Source organism: Panulirus ornatus, chromosome 19, assembly GCF_036320965.1.
Source record: "Panulirus ornatus isolate Po-2019 chromosome 19, ASM3632096v1, whole genome shotgun sequence".
NCBI lineage: Eukaryota > Metazoa > Arthropoda > Malacostraca > Decapoda > Palinuridae > Panulirus > Panulirus ornatus.
In genome coordinates this window covers 5479365-5504364 of record NC_092242.1, presented here as the reverse complement: position 1 = coordinate 5504364, position 25000 = coordinate 5479365, and the positions used below count along the sequence as shown (strand labels likewise).

Sequence of the window (25000 nt, the reverse complement as noted above, 5' to 3'; positions counted from 1 at the left end):
TTAGACACCTCATGAATTTCCTTATTTTCTTTTTCCCTTCCCGAAGATAGCAGATGCAAGGATGCGCACTGGAGTATAATATTCGCCGGCAAAATTGTAGAGTCTTTCCTTCAGATCGGATTGGCAGGCGACCATGAGAGAGACGAGGGTGGTGGTGAGGTTTGCTTGAGCAAAGTTTCTTCCCCCCCCCCCCTGAGGAGAACACGCATGGGGTTTGCTCAAGAGGGAGGTTCCTGAGAAACCATAGGGGGGGTCTAGGATGAACAAGGAGCACCCAGTGAAGTACTCACGTTAAGAATGTGAAAGGATTCTGGAAAAGATCGGGGGGAAAAAATGAGAAAACGAAGGTAAGTTGACCTCTCAGTCAACTTGTGGAAAAGCACCGGGAAAGACGACCCCGAGATGGAGTGAACAAAGGATTACATTAGGAGGGTGTAATCTGGGCGGGTCTTTGGCTCAAGGGGACGGGGTGGGAGTGAGATGGTCCGCGAAGAGTGTGAGGGTGGTAGAGAGGTCAGTCAGTCAGTGTGGGCGGACCAGGAGAAGGAGTGTTGGGTCGGTAAGGCAAGACGAAGGGTGGAGTAAAACCCAATGTTCACACGTCTCGAGGGAAATTCAGTGTCCACACTGACGAATTTAACTGAGGAGTTTCTGTGTGACGGTGGTACAATACGTGGTCTCTTAAGCTTCATCTAAGACCAAATACCACTAGCATAATACATGTGAATCCTTCCTTCCAGTCCACTGAATATTCTTCTTCTTCTTCTTTAATAGTGTTAGAGACATTGGTCTTTGTGTTCACCATCACGAGTCAATTCACTGTGAATTCAGTGAAGTTCTTGGACCATTTCAAAGGGAAGATTTTCTTGAAATCTATCATATCTTTTTTCCTATAGAAGTTAGCTCTCCATTTCTTCCAGACCTAGATTACTGCTTCTAATCTATCACTGAAACGCAGTTCGTCTAATTCTTGTATCATCTTTGTCCCTCTTCGCCGGACCCCCTCTGTAAGTTCTTTACACTTCTTTGAGTGAGGTGGCCAAAGTTGGCCAAACTTTGGAAGGATATTCTAATTTTGGCCTGATATATACTCTCTATGGATTGTACGCCGAATCTTTTCTTATTCATATACATGAATGAGGTTGATGTCCTTTACGGTTTTAGATGGGGTTTTTGTACAAGGTTAGGTACACACTGTCGACTCCCAAGTCTCTCTCACATGCACATTCCCACACCTCATATTCTGCTGGCTACTTCTCCTCTCGAGTCCTCTCTCTATTTAAACGGTTGCAAACCCATCCATATATCTCTTGATAATCTTAGATTTCGCAATATTATAAAGGCTAAAGATCTACAACTTCCGCTCTGAACACCTCATGATCTTTCCATGTGAACCATGGCTATGTACCATGATCGTAAATACAGTCCTGTAGCAGCTACAGTCTAAACTGTTCAGGAGAGTCTGTCATGAATTATGAAGTATCGTATTACAGTCATATAGTGTGTTTCACGAGTCCTGGTCTTGGGCAAGACATGCTACCGTTGCTGCTTTAAGAAGTCCATAAAAGATTCCCCAGAACGCACGTTTTTCCGAGTAGATCGTCTGTATTATTTACTGGAGCAATAACTTGAAGGTTTAGGATACATTCCAGCAGCTGAAGTCTTATCATTCCTGATTCGCAGTGGCGTCATTCATGCCGGATTCTTTTCATTCTCCGTTCATTCTTTTTTTTCTATCATCAGAAGACCAGCGTCTTATTCATCTTCTTTTCGTGTGATACTACAACGACGAAGGAATGTAGAGAATCTCTCACTCATGCGACGTACAGTTTGGAAATCTATATTGCAGCATTTGGCTTCTGATCACACGGAAGTCTTTAAGCTGTATGCGACATTTTTCATTGTTACAGGAGTGTTGTTCGCGCTGGCTCCCCGTCTGGCTGGCTGGTGAACTCTCCCCTCTCTCTAATCCCAGACCTTTCCAAGCCACTTCATATACCCAGCAGCTAGCAACGCTGGGAATATTTCCTGACGAACTATGCGCTGCAAACTGGGTCTGTTTTGTTTCCATATGGAGTGGCTGCCACACGCTTGCACACAGTAGAACACACTGAAGAGGATCACCTCCCGCGCACGCATCAAGAGGGATGAATGAAAAGGATCTAATTAGATAAGAGAATTGAGTATAGAAATAAAGGATTCAATATCAGTGTTGGAGATTCGCATATTGTTTATTCCCTCTCCTTTAGCATTGAAAAAGACATTTCTAAACGTCTAGTGAAAGGAGACGTAGAGTAATGTGCACCATCCTAGCATAAGTATCAGAGCAAACTTCATTGTCCTTTAGAGTGTTACTAGCAGAGCAGAGGTCGGTGAATTGAAGACAGACTCGCTGTGTCATACTTCCTACACTCCTCCACCGCACCAGACCCCGGAGTTGATAAATCCTAAGCGCATGCATCTGTAATCTTGCGTGATATTGTAGGTCTTGGATAGAATTTTTCTTTTCAAGGTGTATTAGATATTTCAAGAGTTTTTTTTATATATAATACACGTTAATGAATTGCCAAATATATAAAACTTTGTCTCTGTTACAATGTAAATAGTGGTAATGATATTTCATGATCAAAGCCCTTTGGTTCCAAGGAAATTAGCATAAAGTTGGGGAAAAAAAAACATTGGAATAATAGTATCTTTTTATGTGGCCAATTCTGGGATCGGCAAATCATTGTCAAATGTTATTCATGTAATATATTTGGTCAAAAATCAACAAGCGATGAGACTCCCTCTCTCTCTCAAATGGTTATATCAAATTCGGATTTCATTTCGTGAATAGCCATCACTGATATAATCCATAGTCGAACGTAGATAGCATTGCTACGCTCGCCTCTCTTACAAATCTCAATCCATGTTCTCTTCTTTTTTTCATAACGTTTTCTCCAGCAATTGGCACACTAGACGATTCCTTCTCTGTATTCCTTTCCAGCGATGGAAGATGGCTAGCAAGGGCAACGACAGAACTCCTCTGGTCCACGAGAAAGTGAGTGAGTGAGTGAGTGAGTGAGTGAGTGCTTGCTTGCTTGCTTCCTTCGTCAGTCATAAAGCAAGATTACTGTAATAAAATGACTGTTTTTATTGTCGGTTAAAACGGCTCTGTTTGTGTTCCTTGGGAGAGCCTGGAGACCAGTGGTGGTGTGCTCCCCCTCAAAAAAGAAAAAAAAGAAAAAAAAGTTTTTTGTAGAGGCAAGATATGCATTTTTACAAGGGCATGCAGACTGGCCCACTTGGCAAGGGAATAAAGCAAAATTATATGGCGGTTTTCCCCATACGGAATTATTGAGATATGGGGAAACTGTGGGTAAAGTTATCCATATTCTAATTTCTTTTAATGGGTGGAGAAAAATGGGTAGAAATGGGCGAAAATGCTGAGAAACGAAGAAGGCGAAACCAGTGAGATATATATATATATATATATATATATATATATATATATATATATATATATATATATATATATATATATAATATAGTGATATAAAGGATATGTGTGTGTGTGTCCATATGTGGATACCTAATGAAGTCTTGTGTTACATCAAGGGCATATTCACACTCTCTGGGCGTGACGTATCACATCATAACTTGGAAACATGAGTATAGGGAGTAACTAATTAGGGAGAGAGAGGGTGAGAATGTGTGGAGTCAGTATGATATATATAGAGAGATGTGTGGAGGAGTTTGGATGAGACAGAGAGAGAGAGATGCGTAGAGTTTGGAAGAGATAGATAGAGAGATGTGTGGAGTTTGGATGAGATAGATAGAGTGGCCATGGATAGATAGAGTGGTCATGCAAAGTCTTGTAATTATCTGGTGTAGGACGAGACCTGAGTGATAATCGTAACATCTCGTATATGTTGAGCCTTACCCAGATAATCTGATAATCCCACATATATCAATTTCTTACGGATTACATTTCATTGTGTTAAATCCTCCCTCAAAGTATCGACTTTGAGGTTGGATCATATAGATTCAAATGGCATTAGAAAAAAAATATAGACGACGCTTTGAGGTTTGATCATATACATTCAAATGGCATTAGAAAAAAAATATAGACGACGCTTTGAGGTTTGATCATATACATTCAAATGGCATTAGAAAAAAAATATAGACGACGCTTTGAGGTTTGATCATATACATTCAAACGGCATTAGAAAAAAAATATAGACGACGCTTTGAGGTTTGATCATATACATTCAAATGGCATTAGAAAAAAAAAAGTGGTCATGATATCCATCACAAAGATCATTTTTGTGTATTAGTTCGTACAACACATTGAAATGTAATTCATGTATGATCAATTTCCGGGATACTCTTTACGTGGGGAGAGCAGTTTGTACTGGTGGTAACATAATGTATGCAGGGCAGGTTGGGGGTCATGTGTTATGAACTGTATTTTAGAAATGATGTCTGAACTTGTGCTATGATGATGCTCTTCTTCTTCTCCGTCAAATTACCTTTTTTTTGGGAATGAGTCAGTGAATTTCTCTCTCTCTCTCTCTCTCTCTCTCTCTCTCTCTCTCTCTCTCTCTCTCTCTCTCTCTCTCTCTCTCTCTCTCAGTAGGTCTTCGTGCGTCTGTCTGTCTCTGTCTGTCTGCCTGCCTGTCTCTGTTTCTCTCTCTCACTCTCTATAAACCGTCTCCACATTCTCTCTCTCTCTCTCTCTCTCTCTCTCTCTCTCTCTCTCTCTCTCTCTCTCTCTCTCTCTCTCTCTCTCAAGCAGGAACCAACCACTGACCTATGATGCCAAAAGACCCCCCCCCAGTTCATAGGAAGACCCCCCCCCCCCCCCCCCCCGCCCCTCACTTTCCCCTTAAAAAAGCGGTAAATATGTCGGCGATAAGACTCGCTTATGTAACTGAAATCTTATATCGAACCCAATCTGCCTCTACGACTTGAAATCTAAGGCAGGCGTGTCTTGCCTCGTTGAAACCTCCTACATTAGGGCTAATCAGACCTCTTCTGGGCCTTGGAAAAAAAAAAAAAAATCTAACAATTTGTCTCGCTAGTATGAACAACTCCTTCAGAAAATGGGATGTACTTTGCCGAAATTTGGTTCCTCCGCGAAATGCCTTCGATCGAATGACTAATTTTAGGGATTATGTGGAAATGTGAGAATTGTGAGGAATCTAGTTAGATGGTAAACATGGTTTTGGACAATCACATGTTTACCAAATGGCGTCCTAGCTTCGTCTCTTCGATGTATATCAACTGACTGTTATATTTCTCTCTTGTGTCTCCCCTGATGATGTGATTATTACACGAAAGGGCACTTGGGAACTTATCGTGTTTCATTTTCCCCGTGGACTCATAGGAAAATCTTGATTACGCGCAAAATTGTGATCCTTTCCAATATATATATATATATATATATATATATATATATATATATATATATATCATACGTTCTATTTGAAAGTCCAAAGATTCTTTTTCAATTTTCTTGAGTCTTTTCATTAGCGATACTCCAAGCACTTAATCCACATTTGCATGAAGCTAATTAATGAAAACGGACTGAGGGGAAAAAAGGGAAGGAAAAATTCAAGATCATCAACATCCTAAAGAGAGAGAGAGAGAGACAGACAGACAGAGAGAGAGACAGACAGAGAGAGAGAGAATTTCTGAATCTCGCATATCATGTAGAAATCTTTTTCTCTTGAGAATGTACATATGTGTGGTCTTAGAATTGCCCTCAGCACCTGAAAATGAACGATAACGATGACTTCATGTGGTTAGTTTAATCACTTTACGTTAACGACCTTAACTGACCCTGGGCCGTCCACAGGTCTACCCCCCCCCCCCCCAAAGAAACCTAACCAACGAGAGGGGTTGTACCACGTCATTACTCTTGAGAGCGAGTTTTGCAAGGTGATCTCTCTCTCTCTCTCTCTCTCTCTCTCTCTCTCTCTCTCTCTCTCTCTCTCTCTCTCTTTATCATCGCGTAGATCTCCACATGTGTAAGAGAAAGAGGAGTGAGCGATGGTAGACAGAGCCTCGCCCAAGTCTACGTTTGGACTTCATTTAAAACTAAAACAATAGCAGAATTTTCCTATATCCAGTACATAATTGATGTAATTAATCAGATGTAATGATGAGAGTACGTCATATAAAACCCATGTGTGTGTACATTATTGAACTAATTAGTACTCGTTACCTTGAAGTCATTGAGCCAGAATTCGTACCGTGCCTCCGTACATTACAAAAACATTGTCACACGTCACGAAATATATGATTAAAAGGCTTAATTATAGCCATTATGCCTTTGGCTCTTGTACAGAATAATGAAAAGAGAACAAAAAACAGAAAATGACGTAAGGATTAAAAGAATGGTGACGAGTTGGGCCTAATTACCATACTTTCAATTGTGTGTGTTCTTCAATACTACTAAAACTGAAAAATGGTTGGGTTCAAAACCTGCATATATTATATAAAAGCACTTGCATGTATAAGTACCGACTTAAAAAAGGCATTTATTCCAGTGTATTTATGACTCGTTGTTGAAGAGAGAAAGAGTATCCCACACCCGCAGACTGGCTAACAGAGAGAGAGAGAGAGAGAGAGAGAGAGAGAGAGAGAGAGAGAGATTTTGTATCGTGACAGCTCGCCTCGACTGTTTAATACAAGTGCCTGAAATGGACATATTAAGGGTTATCGTACGGGTTCAACGAGGGGGAAAAAATAATGTGTAAAGCAATTGGTTAAACGAGTTTCCATTAATGAGGGCACAGGGTATTATATATATATATATATATATATATATATATATATATATATATATATATATATATATATGTAAACATGTTTACCAAATGGCGTCCTAGCTTCGTCTCTTCGATGTATATCAACTGACTGTTATATTTCTCTTTTGTGTCTCCCCTGATGATGTGATTATTACACGAAAGTGCACTTGGGAACTTTTCGTGTTTCATTTTTCCCGTGGACTCGTAGGAATATATATATATATATATATATATATATATATATATATATATATATATATATATATATATATATATATATTGCTTATCCCAGAATGTAAGGCGGAAAGTTTATCCTGCGTGAGTTCGAAAACATGGTCAATTTTCACCTAAACACTCGAATTTCTCTAACATGCTCTAAATATGCTGTTAATGTAATTGAAATATCTACTACAGTGGTAACTGTAATGTAATACTGATATCTAGAAAGCTTCTGTACTGTATTCTGTGGGCAGATTTGTACCGAAGTGTTTCTTGATATTTCTTGAGGTTTAGCACTACATCTATGCATGTTACTGAAAATCGGTGGACTCTATCTACCAATCCGAGCTCAGGTTAATTTCTTGTACTGTTGGTCATCTACGATCTATTCTGTCACTAGATCTCCTTGCGTTTGGTGCTTTCGTAAGGAGCAACGAATTATCCTCCCTAAGTAAACTTATCTCTTGTTGCAATCCAGTAATTGGGATCCATAGAGATACCAAAACAGTTCATCATTTAGTAGAATAATCCCCGTGTGTGTGTAGACCATCGCTAGCTTAACGTGCAGTGATGTACGTTTGGGAGGTAACCAGCTTGAGTCCTGGTGGAGCCATAGGGAGAGAGAAGGGGGCCGGAAAAAAAAGGGGGTGCCCTTCCACTCTTCCGGGTCTTTGTGGAGACAAAGAATTCATCTTCGGTTCTCCTGTCGAGTCATCGTTGTGCCTCAAATCATCGTGCCTCCTGTTCCTCCCAGATAAAACGACGCTGGCGCTGGTCTGATTGGGCAAACCATTCTTTGTTTTCCTGCTGCAGAAGACGCCATGTAATCATGGCGGTTTCTGGTCACAACAACGTTCTCTTGTTTCTCTTTTTTTTTTCTTCCTTTCTTCTTTCCAAGTGAGGAACCGGTGAAGAACAGGTCTCTTGGCTTCCTCAAACGAATGGTATTGATTCATCTGCTCGACAGAGAGTAATGCAAGGTTCTTTAGGGAGAGAGAGAGAGAGAGAGAGAGAGAGAGAGAGAGAGAGAGAGAGAGAGAGAGAGAGAGAGAGAGAGAGATTGGACAAGGAGAAAGAGATCAGAGTCTCATCCTAATTAATAAGACTGGAACGTACCTTGTCTCTTGGATCTCATTTACTTGGATCAAGTCTGTACCACAGTCTCTCTCTCTCTCTCTCTCTCTCTCTGCTGAAGTCTGTGCCTGATCACCAGATACAGGAGTTACTGATTGGTTCCTCTCAAGTGTCTCTTACCTTCCCCAAGTCGCACTCGGCTGACAAGGGATCAGTCTGTCATCATCTGGTCAGCTAAGGTGGGTGTGGAAGTGCATGGATGGCCTCATATCATAACCAGTTAAGGAGACACAGACTCTCAGGCTCCCTGAGTGATTTCAAATGAAGTTCCTATCTTGTTGACGTGTTGGCGGGTACGAGAGAAAGAAGACTTGAAATCTACCTCTGTGGCACATTGGATTCCCTTGTAAGGTACTGGGTCATACCGAAGCTATTGTCAATAAAAGTCACGGACGTGTCATCCATATATCGCTCGCTGTAACCAGTGCATTGAGGACTATGAAACACTTCGACACATGGAATTAGAATCGCCTAAAGGAGAGTTACATCATGGTGCAAGGTGTCTTCGGTGCAGTTCGACAAAGGCAAAAGGACATCACTTCACATCACACACATCCTAGAGTCTCCGGGACGTGTTGAGGAGCTAGAAGGATACCATCAATATTATGGATGTGATCTTGATCGTATTTCATCGCAATCAGGATTATCCTGAGTTAGAAGAAGGGGAGGAGTTGTCTTGATGTTTAATTTGGGCTTCATCCATTTCGGGAACTTGGAGGACGAGTTTCAAAGACACACACACACACACACACACACACACACACAGGTGAGGGTGGAGGAGCTGACAGATCGCACACGTCCACAGTGGTGCAAAGACTTGGGGCTGAATGATAATAACACAATCCCATGCACTCGATTTCATCCTAATGATATTCGTCAGCCGCGAGGCGACATGTATATGTATATATCTGCTTTTAAATTTTTTGCCCAGCGTGGATACTGGCCATGCAACCAACTTGGCGCCTTAGTAAAGAAAAAAAAAACCCACACGGAACATAACTCCTCAGACGAGACAGCTTATGGACTCGCATGCCTTGCTTATGCACACAGTACATGTATGTATATATCTCCTGCAGCGCATCGCATAGTCATAAGTGGGGCTCGTGAAACACACGCTGGAAGCGGTTGAGCAACACCCACACACACACTCTTCGTTATGACTACAGGAAGGCAAAGAAGAAGTAAGAAGAGGAAAAAAAGATACATGGAAATTGCACAGAAGGATAAAATTTATTCCATATTGTATACTTGGTTCCATTAGTTTTTTGAAATTTGCTTAGAACTAAGATAAGAATATTGTTGGAGCTATTTCTACTCATCCTACAAAATCATCCCCAAATGATATTGTTCATAGCGAATATCTTATGTACTATATAATCTAAGCTTCTGTCTCGTAAGAGATAGACTTTAACATGCAAATTCTGCCTGACAATGATAGTCTCGTCTTATCTCGCATGAAAGTCGTACTTGTTGACGACTTTTATATGTATGAAAACACCCCCCACACACACAGCGTCTCTGTGGGAAGTGTTGAGGACACTGATGTGATGAGTGTGTGTGTGGTATAGCGCGTCGACCACCCATGGCAAGAACCTCTTCATGTGGTCGTGTACGCTGAAGAAGTAGTGGGTAAGGGGAGGTGGTGGGTTGAGGAGGTCTCTCTCTCTCTCTACTCGTGAAAGATATGGTTTTATTTGCTTTATTATTGGGTCTGTTGATTGTCTATTACAGCACGGAGTGTGTACACGATATATATATATATATATATATATATATATATATATATATATATATATATATATATATATATATATATAACCAGGAAGACTTATTTGTAAACATATACTCCTTCTCAATACTTTTATCGTAACTTTGAACGTTCTCAATTTATTCCACGTTTCAGAACTTTAAACGCGCCCGGAAATGCGAATGTTACAATGCAAAAAAAAGTAAAGAAAGAAAAAAAAAGGAGAAAAGTTTGAAGGAAAAGTTCGTGTCCTCTCGAGTCTTTCCTAATGTTGATAAAACAGATGTTCCTACGAGAGAGAGAGAGAGAGAGAGAGACGTAATTCAATTTGTCTTAGTCGTCGTCCTTGTGTCCTGGAAGGCTCGATATATATATATATATATATATATATATATATATATATATATATATATATATATATATATATATATATATATGTTGTCTTTTGTCTTCCTCTATCGTGATTTGTAATGTCTGTGTCCATAGTAAATGAATTGAATTTTATCTCTGCTGTGCGCCATGTCCCTCAGTAGTGATCAACGCATAATATGAAAGCTGTGTTGAACGTATTCTCGTCGGGGAAAAATAGTTGGTATCATTAAAGTTAAGATAGATAACCTGAGGCTTAATTGGCTTGATTATCTAGGTCTCAGACGCTCTCCCTGGTCGATAAAGGACGCATCTGTATTCAGCGACCCTCTCTCTTAGATTTGATGTATGGGGGGGAAAAAAATGGCATTTGTAATAGCTTTTAAAATCCTTTTCGCTCAAAGGCCGAACCAAGAAACGTTCATCTTTTTTTAAATCTTGCGTTTGTCATCTATTTTTCATATTCTCTGTGAGGCTCAGAGGTAATCTTGCTGAGTATTTTTAGGGGCATTGTCTTTCTAACCTTAATCTATTCCCCATTCTGCAGTGAAGATGTATCTGTTCATCGACAGACATTGGGAGAACGATCATGTCCAAGAAATTTCAACTTGAGACGGGCTTATATTTCCCTGCTACTGGAAGTAGTGCAGCCTTGGCTGTAGGACCCTTTTAAAAAGGGCTTGGGGTAATTGTGGATAACACACACACAGACACACACACACACAATAAACCCCCAGACCCCCATTTCCAGGGCCCCTAAAATTTGAAGGCTGCACCTCGCGCAGGAGCAGGGAAATGATGTACTCCTTCGGAGCGAGAATGCTGTGGAAGAAACCGTGCTCCTTTCCGTCCATTGACGGTGATAAAGACCTGCTGAAGGTGACCTGTCGCTCTTGATTTCCCGTTCTCTAAAAGTAATTAATTACCTATTTCACCTTCCATCGATTACTTAATGTTCCTTCGAAAGCAATTATAGTACGCATGTTAATCTGTTGTCTATATCGTGTCAACACTGAGAAGACGTATCGTACAATATCTTTCTTTTGCTTTCCTTATCTCTCACTTTCTTCATCTTCAGGCAATCCTCTCACTGTACTATAGTCAGACAACCAATGAACCAATTAAACGACCAATGAACCAATTAAATGACCTACGAACCAATCAAACGACCTATGAACCAACACAGACATGAAACGGTTAAGGGAATGAGGGTGTCATATATTGTAAACCAAGTCTTGATAGCAGTTACAACTCTTTCTTAAATCAGGTCAGTATGATTCTCTCTGTTTCTCTTTGTTTAAAAGACTTTACGGTGCGTTCCAGAGCCTTCGAAGATTAGGCCCGTGTTTCCAAGTCATAAATCCTAACATTACAAAAACAGCTCTCCACCACCTACCACGCCATGCCATCCCTCTCTCTCTCTCTCTCTCTCTCTCTCTCTCTCTCTCTCTCTCTCTCTCTCTCTCTCTCACCCACTCATCTCCCACTAGCAGCCCCGTTTCCATTGTTCCAAAACCTCTTGTTCTCATCCTCTTCCTCCTCCTCCTCGGCCCAGGGTACTATAGCGATAAGCCAGTCGAGGAGGAGGAGGAAGGAAGGAAGGGGCTCTCTACTCACAGCGTTCGAGGAATATTCTATTCCACAAACCTCATTTTGACTCCCCTCGTTCGTAAAGGGAAGGGGAGAGGGTTGGGTGGTGGAAGGATGGGGGAGAGAGGAGGGAAGGGGGAGAGGGGGTCGTCGAGGGAGCAGAAAACGTGGGCTGGGCTGGGACGTCACACTTACCCCTTAAACCCCCTCCTTCCCCTCCTCTCCCCCCCTTACCCCCCCAATCAATCCACCATGGGAGAGGGGGAGTGGAGGAGGAGGAGGGGGGGAGGATTTATTCCCTCTGGTGTTGAAGGTGGGCCGGTGGGGTTTATTTTCTGCCTCATTTAGTATGTTGTGGCCGAGTTTGGTATAAATTCATTTCCTCGCCGAGGGACCACATCGTCTGCTGCGAGTGCAGGGGGTCAGTGTGGGTGTGATAGAGGAGGAGGACAAGGCGCGATAACAAAATGACATACGGCATGATTTAGGTCGTGGGGTGGACATAAGGTTGATCGTCTCGTAAACAATACCTACCTGGAAGAATCTCTCTGCTGGAGCAGGAGCTCCGTCTGAGGGTACTCTGGCCACAGACACGCTCAAGTTCAAGGCTGAAGACCGCAGGGAAATGTATACATGTCAAGCGAAGGAAATTTTGAGGGAATCGTGTGCGTGGCGTCCATCCATCCAAGTCAAATTTCCACACTGTGAAAGTCCTATTTGCAAGTGCTTATATCACTGATGATCATTACTAACACTACTGATAATGATCAGAAACTTTGGTGTACATTTGGTATCGTCCAAACGAAAAGTTATTTTTACTCTTGTTCGAGTCACAATAGCTGTGATGCTTTACCCTTTGATACCTTAAAGCCAAACGCTTCTTCCATACCACAGGATGAAGCTGTATGTGAAACTTGGCTCATATTTGGTCATACAACCTTTCGGTTTAAAGGGAAAGGTAAAGACCTGTCTATTTTGACAGCAGTGTAGGACGGACCCTTCCACTTTACTGTCTTTTAGTCTCCCTGTCTATAGGGAAATGATGAAGGTTGTTATGACTGTCTATCGACAGATAACTTCGTCATCAGGGACCATTAGGTCCTTTGTCGTCCTGTTTTCCCATGAACAGCCATGCACTGTAAACCCCCCAACCCCCACCCCCAAACAGACAACCTCGTTATCGACCACAAACTCGTCATTGGCCTGGCTTTCCCACACGCACGTACTCTCTCCTCCAACAAACCACCTCGTTAGAGACCATCAAGTGGTCTGTTGTTTGTCTTTCCCACGTAAGATCCCAATTGAAACTAGAGAAATTATACTTAGAGAGGAGGACCAAGGACCATTACACCATCACTATATACCATGAAATGTGAGCATTTTTCACTATACGCTCTGGTACTTTTCGAAGTGGCCACTAGAGATAATTTTGAGTTATATTTCCATTCCCTCTAACAAAAAAAAACAAAAAAAAACAGACCTTTGAATCTGGAGATGGGTGAAAATCTGTCTAAAGCTTCTCAGGATTAAAAGTCAATGAACATAAATAAAAATAGAATGTAAATTTAATAAGTCTAATCATTTCTAAAAATATTTATCCCTAGGGTTTACTATATGAATGAAATAGACCAAAGTAATGATTACGTCAGTACAGCATTTATAATCTATTCACAACCTCCGTTTAAACTGACTGTCTACCTATATGAGCGTTTTTTTTAAACAATGTAAATTTGATAAGTTTAATCATTTCTAAAAATATTTATCTCTAGGGTTTACTATATGAATGAAATAGACCAAAGCAATGATTGCGTCAGTAAAGCATTTATAATCTATTTAGAACCTCCGTTTAAACTGACTGTCTACCTATATAAGAGCGTTTTCTTCTCGCAAACATCATATGTTGAGGAAATTTGCTCTCTGAAATGCCTACGTTGTTCTATTACGACGGGATGGCGTTACGTCGTACGTCGGAATGACCCGCGTTTTAAAAAAAAACCTTTTGAATCATAGTTCAGTACTGGGTGACGCATCTACCTAGCCAGGCATTGTATGTAGCTTCTCATGGTTAGGACCTCTCTCTCTCAACCTCCATTAGTCGGTGAATTTACGGTAATATATATATATATATATATATATATATATATATATATATATATATATATATATATATATATATATATATATATATATATATATTCTCTATTCTGCACCATCTTGGGGGGAATTAGAATGAAGGACAGGAGGATAATGAATTTACAGCGCCAATGAATAGCTAAACTAAAAAGTAAAATAAAAGAAAAAGTGTTATGGTGCCGCAGGGTGTGTGTGTGTGTGTTCAAGGAAGTCGAGATTGGGAAAACGAGAGAGAGAGAGAGAGAGAGAGAGAGAGAGAGAGAGAGAGTGTGTGTGTGTGTGTGTGTGTACAGCGTCGGTGGAGACCATGGCACGTCTTAGGCTTGTGGTGTGGAGAAGTTTGGAGGGATTTTGGCAAAGGCGACATTTTTGATGAAAAAGGTGCGAGTTTGCGAGACGATGGATTATGAAAGAGACATTGGTTATGAAAGAGGCGGATAACGGGTTTATGACAATGTTTGAGGGAGGGGATAAGACTGTGGGAGGAGTGAGGCTTGTGGGCAAGATGTGGGAGGAGGGGTAGAACTGTGGGAAAGATCGGTTTGGGAAGGAAGGAAGAAAGCCTAGCGGTGTGAAAGGAAGAAAGAGGAGGGGAACACCTGTGATGTGGGAGACGTGAGAAAGATGTCATTCTCTCTCTCGAGACGTGTGGAAACAGAGGTGACGAGTGAGTGGTGGAGATGTGTTTTGGAAGGAGGAAAGATGGGTTACGTATAGTTACCTCACTACTGGGACGGAGGCGGGGGTGAGATGTAGGGGAAAGCCGGGTGCTGGGATGGTCGTCAAAGGCTTCCTGGGGAAAGTATAGACGGAGAGGCGTAGTAGACGTATCGGGTGGGTGGGTGGGTTGTGGGTTGGGTAGGTGGGGAGAGTCGTAGCTGAAGAAAATCTCTGGATCTTTTGGGGAGGAGGACGATCAAAGGCGAGGATCTGGCTACGGTCTCTGATAAGGACGGAAGGTCTGAGGAGGAGGCATCAATAGACCGAGGGATGAGGAGGGAGGAGGAGGAGGACGGACGGAGGGATGGCTCCTCTGAAGGAAGGTATGTGGTGCTGGGAGGGAGAGTGGAGGAGGCGGAAAAAATGCAGAGATGATGATGATGTCGCAAGTGAATGTGCCTCAGGCGCAAGGGGAAAAAATAGCTTCCAGTAACGGGTTGCAATACAGGAGGAGGAGGAGGAGGAAGAGTAATAATCCTCCGAAGGGCAGAGAACGCTGAGTGATGAGTAAGGTCACAGAAGGGCGGGTATGAGGAGGAACATGTGAAACAAGACTTAAAACGTTTGCTGGTCGCCTTTTAACACAGACACACACAAAATAGTATGGAACAAAATAGCAACCTCATTTCTATTCCGTTTCGGAGCGAATTAATGTCGATCATATCTCGGTCAGTGGTTCCCTGGGCTGGCGAGTTAGTGGCCCGGTCATGGGTGTGGTGCACAGTGGCCACATGTTCTGGCCAGATGCTCGGTGTAGTGGCCAGGTATAGTGGCCAGGGTAGTGGCCACGTAGTCAAGTGTAGCGTTCCACATTAGACAAGTTCGAGGCCAGTGGCGAAGTAGGAGCCCCAATTCGTTGGTGTAGTGGCCCGGTCTTTGGTGTAGTAGTGGGGTAATGGTTATAGTGGCCATATCCCCTGGTGCAGTGGCTACGTATGGAGGCGAGCGCTCGGACTAACCCACACCGAAGATGGACCAAGGGTGACACTGAACACTGAGTGAGCGTGTGTTCCAGGCGTGGATACAGATGGAAAATGAAGCGTTTGGAGTAACGGAGAAATGAGGACGTCATGTGTGTTCTAGTGGCTCGCTTGTCTGATGTCTAATGAGGCTGGAATCCACTCTCTCTCTCTCTCTCTCTCTCTCTCTCTCTCTCTCTCTCTCTCTCTCTCTCTCTCTCTCTCTCTCTAAACAAGGAAGTAGTGTTGATATAAGGATTACTTTGCTGGTCTCTCTTCTCTCATTCCTTGAAACGACGACCCATTGTGATAATGCAAGATGAATGAATAAGTTTATATGGATACATATTGTAAACGTGTGTAGTGTGTGTGTGTGTCTGTATTTGCTCTCTAAATGTGCATAAGTGTGACAATAAACTGCTTAACTGTGTATGAATGAATTCATTATTTATTTAGTATCGCCAGTATTATAATGTCACGTAAAATTCCACAGTGAAATATTCTCATGCTTGTAGCGGTTTCATAAGATCTTCAGGGAATACATAAACCATTTCTCTTCGGTTTGTAAAGTGTGAATAGTTGAGATGCTTAGGGTAGAGAGAATTGAATGGACGGAAGAGATTGTGTGGAGGGATGGACGATGGAGGGAAAGGATGATGGGAGAGAAGAATGATAATATTTGCTGTGAGGATAGAGATAGTGAGATGACTGAAGAAGACAGTTATTAGGAAAGAGAAGAAGAGATATATATATATAGAAAATTAAAAGATAGTTTATGAAGTAATGCAGTGGGAATATGTCATCGAAGAAAATATAATTATATACAACAATTATAATTACCATAATGTAATCATAAACTAAAGTGGAATTGAGACAGGAATAGATTTCCAATGGAAAAGAGGTTCACAGAGTAAAGCACTTTCTTTTTTTTTACGAGAGTAGGATGGAGATAGGAATAGATTTCCAATGGAAAAGGGTCTTTTAAAGTAATACACTCGTTTTTTTTTTTTAAAAAGAGAGTGGAACAGAAGCTGGGAAAAAGGCTTTTAATGGAAAATAGGCCTTAGAGAGAGAGAGAGAGAGAGAGAGAGAGAGAGAGAGAGAGAGAGAGAGAGAGAGAGAGAGAGAGGTTGCAAAAGTTGGTTGGAAGACAGTCGATGAATCTTGATGGGGTCAAGAATTGCAGTGCTTAAGAGGTGAATGGGGGAGGAGAAAGGGTTAAACTTAAGGGACAGACTGGTATAACCTGTGGACTTTCTTAAAGACAAAAAAAACACATAAAGAGTGAGGAGGAAATATACCAGATATCATTTTCTTACTCCTGAGGTGGGAGATGAGTGATAGCTGAAGATAATGAGCCGTGAGGTGATGGAAACTTGATGCAAATGAGGGTGATGAATGAGGTTGATGATCAGTTGCTAGACTGGTGTGTCTGGGTGAAGAAGGAAGCCGAGAGCCCTTTTTGAGAATTCTGATGCAAATAGATGATTGTAAAATTTATACTCCCGGGTGATGAGAGGGTTGTGAGGGATAAGGGTAGATGGTTGTGGTTGTAGAAGGAGAGTGTGAGTGACTTCGGGAGGCTTTTCAGGAGTTGTATAGGTTATTATCAAGGGTTGTAAAAGTCTTATGAAGTGGTTTAGGAGCTGTCAGGACCTGAGGAAGTTGTGTGGGAAGTTGTGGACAATGGGAAAGAGGGAGCGTCGTACATGTTATGAAATGCCGTGGGCTTGGTAATGGTTTGTAAGAGATAAAAACTACAAATGATAAAAGATTTTGTACTACAACAGGTTGTAGGTAACGTGGAGGATTGTAGACGCTGCGGAAAGTTGTATGTACCATCAAAGGTTGTTGGGTGTTTGTGTCAAGAAAGACAATAGATTATGTGGAAGGTTGTAGGCTGTAGGTCATGAGGAAGGTTGTAAGGGACACTTGAGCAGTGTGTGTGGTTAGAGAACAGTGTAGGGTTGTAGAAATCGGGGGAAACTTCAGCACTAAATATCAACTTAAGGACTTATTTTGGCATTACAAGTTCAATAGGATCCAGTAAAGTTTCCAGTAGTGTTGTAGAACTGGTACAATCCTATGTAGTGCTCTTTGATCCGACAGTACGTGTCATTATTTTCTCATTTTCCTATTCAACTTGTTTTCGTTACATATTGTGGAAATCGGAGAGTTGATTCGTGTACAGTTATGTGAAGCACTGGATATAGTACGCATTGTGCAATGTTATGGTTGGTGTGTAGCGTATAGGAAATCTTTCATGTCTCAGGGAGTTGTTTACTAGATCTGTAAGAGTTCTACAGCGTGGTAAGAGTTGTGGAGGGTCGTGGAGTCTGTGGGGGGGTTGTTTATAACTAAGGACATGTCTTTGACCTGCTGTGGAGTGGAGTGTCGGTGTTATGGAGGACTTATAGAATGTGTTGAAGTTGTACGTAGGTGGTTGTGGTAGCTAAGAAGATCAGAGGAAGTTTGGGTAAGTTGTGGGTTGAGGAATAGGTGGAGTGGTTCTGGGAGGTGATGGGGATTTTGGAGAGGTTGTGGAGATTATGGAAGGGTTGTGGAGATTATGGAGAGGTTGTGGAGATTATGGAGAGGTTGTGGAGATTATGGAAGGGTTGTGGAGATTATGGAAGGGTTGTGGAGATTATGGGAAGGTTGTGGAGATTATGGAAGGGTTGTGGAGATTATGGAAGGGTTGTGGAGATTATGGAAAGGTTGTGGAGATTATGGAAGGGTTGTGGAGATTATGGAAGGGTTGTGGAGATTATGGAAGGGTTGTAGGTATTGCTAAGGATTGTCAGGTGTTCTGGAGGGTCATAAGTCCTACAGAGAATTATTACCATAGGTAAAGTAGAATTCCACAAACACTGTGTAAAAAGTTTTAGAAAATATCAGAAAGTTAGAAAAAAATTGTAGAATTAGACATGACATCTATTTCTATATGTGACTCACAATTTTTCAGGGGGGACTATAGGCTTACAGAGGAGACAGACGATAAAATTCAGGTCGAGGAAATGAACAGCTGTGAGAGCTAATGGAACATGAAGGTTTTGTGAAAGATTTTACGAGTTGTCAGAAACTAGACTGAAAATTTAAGTTTTCAGGGATCAGTATTTTGTAAAATGTTTTCCCCCCCTCACGCCTCATTGCTTCTTTATCATTTCCAATAAATTATTTTAATCATCTTTCCCTCTTGTGAATTCCATGAACGAGAGAGAGAGATCTCAAAATGATTCTCCTCTTGTTTGAAGAATTGGATCCAAAGACTAGCTTTCACATGAAGTAAATGTGAACTTCAATATGTATATTTGACGGTACTGCACAAAAGCATAGCGACAGACTGTAATTTCTTGCAGAAAATGGAGATGATATCTGTCAGGGTGGTAAGCACTGGCGAAACTTGTTGACAACTGATGATGGTAGGAGATGCAGCCAGCTTCTCCAGCACCTCCTGTCAACCGTAAAAAAGGAATATATATATATATATATATATATATATATATATATATATATATATATATATATATATATATATATATATATAATGTGTGTGTGTGTGTGTATGTATATATATATATATATATATATATATATATATATATATATATATATATATATATATATATATATATATATATGGAGGTTTTGACTGGTTGTGACTGTCATCATACGTTTCAGCCTGAAGGAATTTTCGTTATAGGTGTAACATACCTGTTAACCTTAAACCAATGAAGTGCTTTTTGTTTTCTATTCATTGAGACAAGTTTACTTAGTGCCACAATCATTTACATTCTCACCGTGCATGTGGTGAAGCCTTGAGATTTTCATTGCATATAGCATCATCACATGGCTTGAACTGAAGATAAATAAAAGGTGTTTAATATCTTGATCTGATATATCTTGATCTGATTATCAAGGGTGGTCAGGTCATCCGCCAAGTTAAGCATACCCAAGGTTCACACTGACATATTTTAGGTTCATAATGTTGTACTCAAGTTTCGTACCCATCATGCTCGTGTTTCGTACCTTCGTGTTTCGTACCCATCATGCTCGTGTTTCGTACCCATCATGCTCGTGTTCGTACCCATCGTGCTCGTGTTTCGTACCCATCGTGCTCAAGTTTCGTACCTTCGTGCTCGGGGGCTGGCTGGTTCGTACCGCGTTTCTCTGGAGATCAAAGAATAAAAACAACTGGAGGCAGCTTTGGAGGGGCGTACGCTTAAAGCAAAGGCTTCCACACGTCTCGTAAATTTAGCTTCGCCTCACTACATTAATCCGGCAAGTGACGCGTAGCGCTACACGAGGACACTCCAGTTGACGTTGTATACACCAGTCGGCCATATTACCCCTCCTCCGGAGCCATCGCGTCCATTGAGACGCGAAGCTCTCCCTCCCTCCCTCCATCAGGGTAGGCCATGGCTATCTGAACGTCTATTGACATAACTCTACGGGAAACAAGCTGGGGGAAGACTTCGCTCTGACACCCTGGGTCGGGGGAGACTCGATACACCGGGAGCAATTACAAAACCCCTGGGGGGGCGCGAGCCGCCGCCTCATTGTCGCTGCAGATCGCAGGATTCCCCAAAGGGCGCAATGGAAGCTCTTTGTCTTAATCCTACGTATTGGCCGAAGGAGAACTGCCACTGTTGGCGATAGAGATCCCAGGGACATTCGTTGAAGACGCCCCCTGCCCTTCTATCCTCCTCCACCTCCTCCTCCTCAGTATTCCTTTAAAGGACGCTGAACACAGAGGAAATATACTTCCTTAATTACCATTATAGTTAACGCTTGAAATCGTGGCGTTCGTCGCAGAGTGGATGGTTCTTGACGCAAAGGATTACTCTCTCCCTTCCCCTTAGGTCAAAACCTCAGGATGAAGCGAGGTAGTGTAAAAGAACATGAGCAGAACCTTGATTATAGTGAAAGCCTTTGGTTTAGATCCTTTCTACGTCGTGAAATAGTAGATGACTAGGATCAAATGCTCTTTGTTATCATCCACCTCAAAGGGGGACAAAAAAAAAATAAAGCCCTCGCTGAGCAAGTCGCGAAATATTTGATAAAGCTCGTAAACACTGCGTGATATATCCCAGTACAACACAGTGGTGTCGGTCATGAATGTGACGATCAAAGGGAAGAGTAACATGAATGAGGCGGGAAGATAAGAACTTAGAATTCTGTAGCTGGTACTTACACTCGCCTATCATGAAAATGGTAATGGAGAACAAAGCAAAATTAAACTACTGAACTGATAATCACTTTATCATGAAGGTTTTAATTTAGTAAGTGGGTGGAGAGGTACTGTAGTGGAGCATGGATCTTTAACTGTCATCTGGAAACTACATTTGACTTCAACTCTCTAATTCTTGAGATCAACGTATTTAATTCCCTCTGATTATCGATGCTTACGACTTGGGACTTTGGAGAGATTGGGTCATTATGTTGTTATAGACTCGAGGACATATGAATGATCTATCATTAGGATGTACAGGTCTCTGGTATCATGTGTGGGAACACCAAAGTAGGACACCGAGGAGGGAGGGAGGAAGGAAGGGAGGTGTGTGTGTGTGTGTGTGGGTAAAGTAGTGTATGGGTGACTAGTCGTGTATCCACAGTCCGTTTCAGAACTTAACAGAGGCTTTCTTCTTTCACCCTCCGGGTACTTGCCTAATTGAGTGTCTGTTATCATGAGCAATAAATTTCGAGGACGATGATTGATATGCCTGTATTGTACTTTGAATACTTTTCCGCTTTCCTGTAGATGAATTCCAGTCTCGAAAAAGACGAGCTTCAACGCGCCTAAAGTTACGCCACCATCCAACACACACACACACACCCATTACTTGTAAACTTACACACACACACACACATATGTACATGATTAATACTCTCAAGAACAAGGGAGTAGATAGGATCTTGTGTTTGTCACATATTCAGGCAAGGAAATACAAATATTGAATATTAGTACGAATATCATTTGATGTTGGATATCTTTGTGTGAAGACAGCCTTCCCACTGAACACACTTCGTCACATACTTTACTCCGAGGGCGAGGGTTAAAAGCGGCGGTGGCTCCTTCTAGTACGAGAAATAGCTCTGGTCTAGTGTCACTTGTGATGTTTGGGAATATGTATGTGTCAGTGAGGCGGGAACATCAGGTCTCTGGGAACAGTCTAGTGTTGGGAGGGTCTTTCATAACTTTTCCTTCATTTTTTTTTCTTACCCATCCTCTTCATGCGTAGATTGGTATGATAGGACTAATGAAACTGTCAATCAAAGGTTGTGATATTCTCTCTACACTTATTGAAATTTCCCTCTTTACACAACCCGATGAACAGCCACATTGTCTAGAAGTACGTGTCGCCTTTCCATGGTGCTGACTTCCTGAGAGTGGGAACGCGTAAGAAAGATTTTTACTTCAAAAACGACGAAGGAAAGAGAGAGAGAGAGGAAAAAAAAAATATGGCAGCTTATTTTTAAGAATTCCACAAAAATTGTTTCTGTAAAGAAGGGTCTATTTGGTTTAGCATTTTCTTCGTTAGAGATGCTTGTCTCAACATTCGTTTGAGTTTATTCTTAATATTTGTATTTCTTTAAAGGCTACCTAAAGTTCTCGAAGCATTTGAGGTATTACTGACCCAACCTCTTTTGTGAGGTACAGAGTAAACACAGACTGGCTAAGATCAACAGTGGACCTTTTCTTTCATTCCTTGTCTGATCTGCTTCATAAGAAAACCAAGGTCTCTGCCTTCTCGCTTCTTTATGCCTTCAGTCACAAAATAACTTATCTTTCCTCCACAAGGCTCGAGGTCTGAAACCATGGCTCCCTGGTTTCTGACAGGACGAAACGCGAGGCTAAGTGTTTGACCTTCAAGGTTCTTTCCACACACCCTCCGAAAGAGCTGGGTCACTGGAGGTTCCAGTAGGCGGTAGTGCATTAATATTCCCACCTTTCATCTTGTGTTGTCTGGTACATGCCCTGCTGCAGCGTCGCGGGCTCTGAAGTCCCCAGCTGGGAGCGGAGGACCAGTCAAAGAGAGAGTTCGAAGGGCGAGTCGTGAGAGGGGAGGAGAAATTCAAGTGTTGTGAGGTATGATAAGCGGCAGGAGTTACAGTAGTTCCTATGAGGACGGGTCGTTAGAGATGAGGTATCGAAGCCGATCCATGAAGTAAGAGGTGTGAGTGATCGATGAGGGAGTTGGAGGAAGGGGAGGGAAGACTTTGAGGATTGAGGAGGGAGCATATGGTATGGGGGTGAGGAGGAGGACGAGTGAAGGAGAAGCGATACTACCCAACCCAAATCCAGACGCCTCAAGACTTTCCCCAAGTCCTTAACATAACTGTGTGTGTGTGTGTGTGTGTGTGTGTGGAGGAGTGTCGAAACCACCCTAGAGCTTTCAGAAAACGCCCTCGTACATAATCTTGGATGTTCTGTGGCTAAATGAAAATTGTGTTGAAAGGAAGTGAGGACAAGTACAATGCCAGCACGGACTCGCTCGATGGGAGGAGAGAGAGAGAGAGAGAGAGAGAGAGAGAGAGAGAGAGAGAGAGAGAGAGAGAGAGAGAGAGAGAGAGAGAGAGGTTAAGACCCGTCGCTTTCAAGAGTCGTGTTCTCCTACAGAATATCATACCGACGTACTCGTCTTCTTCCGTGTCTCTAAAACTATTATACTCTGTACTAAGTCATCTGCCATCTTATCTCCCTGCACCTTGTGCTTCTATAACGTATAAAAAAAAGAATGAGAATGTACTCTTATCTAAATCTCCAAAGGCCAGAACTCTGGTTTCAAGTTTGATTTCAAGCGGGAGTGGTTAGAAAAGATGAATGAGAGTGAGGAAGGCAGGCGGGCTTTCACAGAGCGAGTGGACGAAATGCTACAGAGTTCGCTCATGGTCTGTTGGACACACCGTCTCTTCGCTCCGCTGTTTTTGAGGTCCAGTGATCAAGTGGAGTCATGGCTTCGCGTACCCGAGTACAGATTAGCTATGCATGCCTCTGTGTGATTACCTTGTGTAATTACTTTTCGCGTTTTACGAGAGGGGGGCGAGTTTTACACTCGTGTTGCCTCGTCTCTTGTGTGTGTGTATATATATGCAACGGGTCGTTGCAGAATAAGTGACGTGCTTATTTACTAGCCAGCCCTGATGGGAGGATGATTAGCTAAGATTGGCTGTTAGACGATTGTCTGCCCACGATTGGTAACCAGTTCAAGCCCGTGCAGATTCATGGTCAGTAACGTTAACCATTAAACGACAAAGGCCTGTGTGTGTGTGTGTGTGTGTTTGTTTGTGTTTTATGGAGGCGAGTGTATGGAAGAGGTAAAAAAAAAAACGCCTGCCCAATTTAAGATTCTTTTACTTTTGTTTGTCTGTTTGTTTACACTCTGTTTATATGTGCGGATCTGACGCTTTAAGTTCTTGAACGCGATACGACTCTTGAGCACGACGGTGCGACCCCTTGAGCACGACGGTACGACCACTTGAGCACGACGGTACGACCCCTTGAGCACGACGGTGCGACCCCTTGAGCACGACGGTGCGACCCCTTGAGCACGACGGCGCGACCCTTGAGCACGACGGTGCGACCCCTTGAGCACGACGGTTCGACCCTTGAGCACGACGTTGCGACCCCTTGAGCACGACGGTGCGACCCCTTGTGCACGACCGTGCGACCCCTTGGGTCTGATGGCCTTGCCAAGTCTTTGAAGGTCAGGTGGTAGTCTACGCCACCAATACTCAAGGGTCTTATCGTACCCTTTGTGGTCTTTGAGGGTCGCACCGTCGTTTTCAAAGGGTTAGTGGCGGATCACCCACCTTTTGTCTTGCTATTGTATAGGCTTCCTGACGCCTGTTCGTGGTGCAGTCAGCTTTTCTTTTCCCCGTTTCGTGACACCTCCCTTTTCTTTCCCCCTCAGTGATCTTGCTCCTTTCTCTCGCTGCATGTCCCTCTCCACTGTCTCGCAAGGGCATAAGACAAACTTCCATTCCTTTTTTTTTTTTTCCTTTGTCTCCAAATTCAGTCGCTCTTCGTCTGTAGTTTAGTCTTTACTTTTGACAGTTTCACTGTTCTTCCTCTTCCTCCTCCAACCCTTCCTCTTTTCTCCTCCTTCCCCTTCCTGCACCCATCACCATTGCCTATCGTCTGTGTACTAAACTGCTTCTCTTCCCAAACTGCCTCTCTTCCCTGTCTGTTCCAGTCCGTCACCCTTCTCTTTCCACTCCTGTCATTCTGTCTACCGTCCTATTGTCCAGACCCCCATCTCCCTATCAATTCCCTCAAAACATCTCCACTTTCCTTCGATGACACTTTCCTTTCATATCCCCCATTCGAATAT

The 25000-nt window shown here is 42.4% G+C and overlaps 1 protein-coding gene across 1 annotated transcript in view; it reads left to right on the top strand.

Annotated features, from left to right (window-relative positions):
• Nucleotides 1–25000, top strand: part of LOC139755666 (neuronal growth regulator 1-like) — a 202039-nt gene that overhangs the window by 53301 nt on the left and 123738 nt on the right. The gene's annotated exons all lie outside the window — the stretch shown is intronic.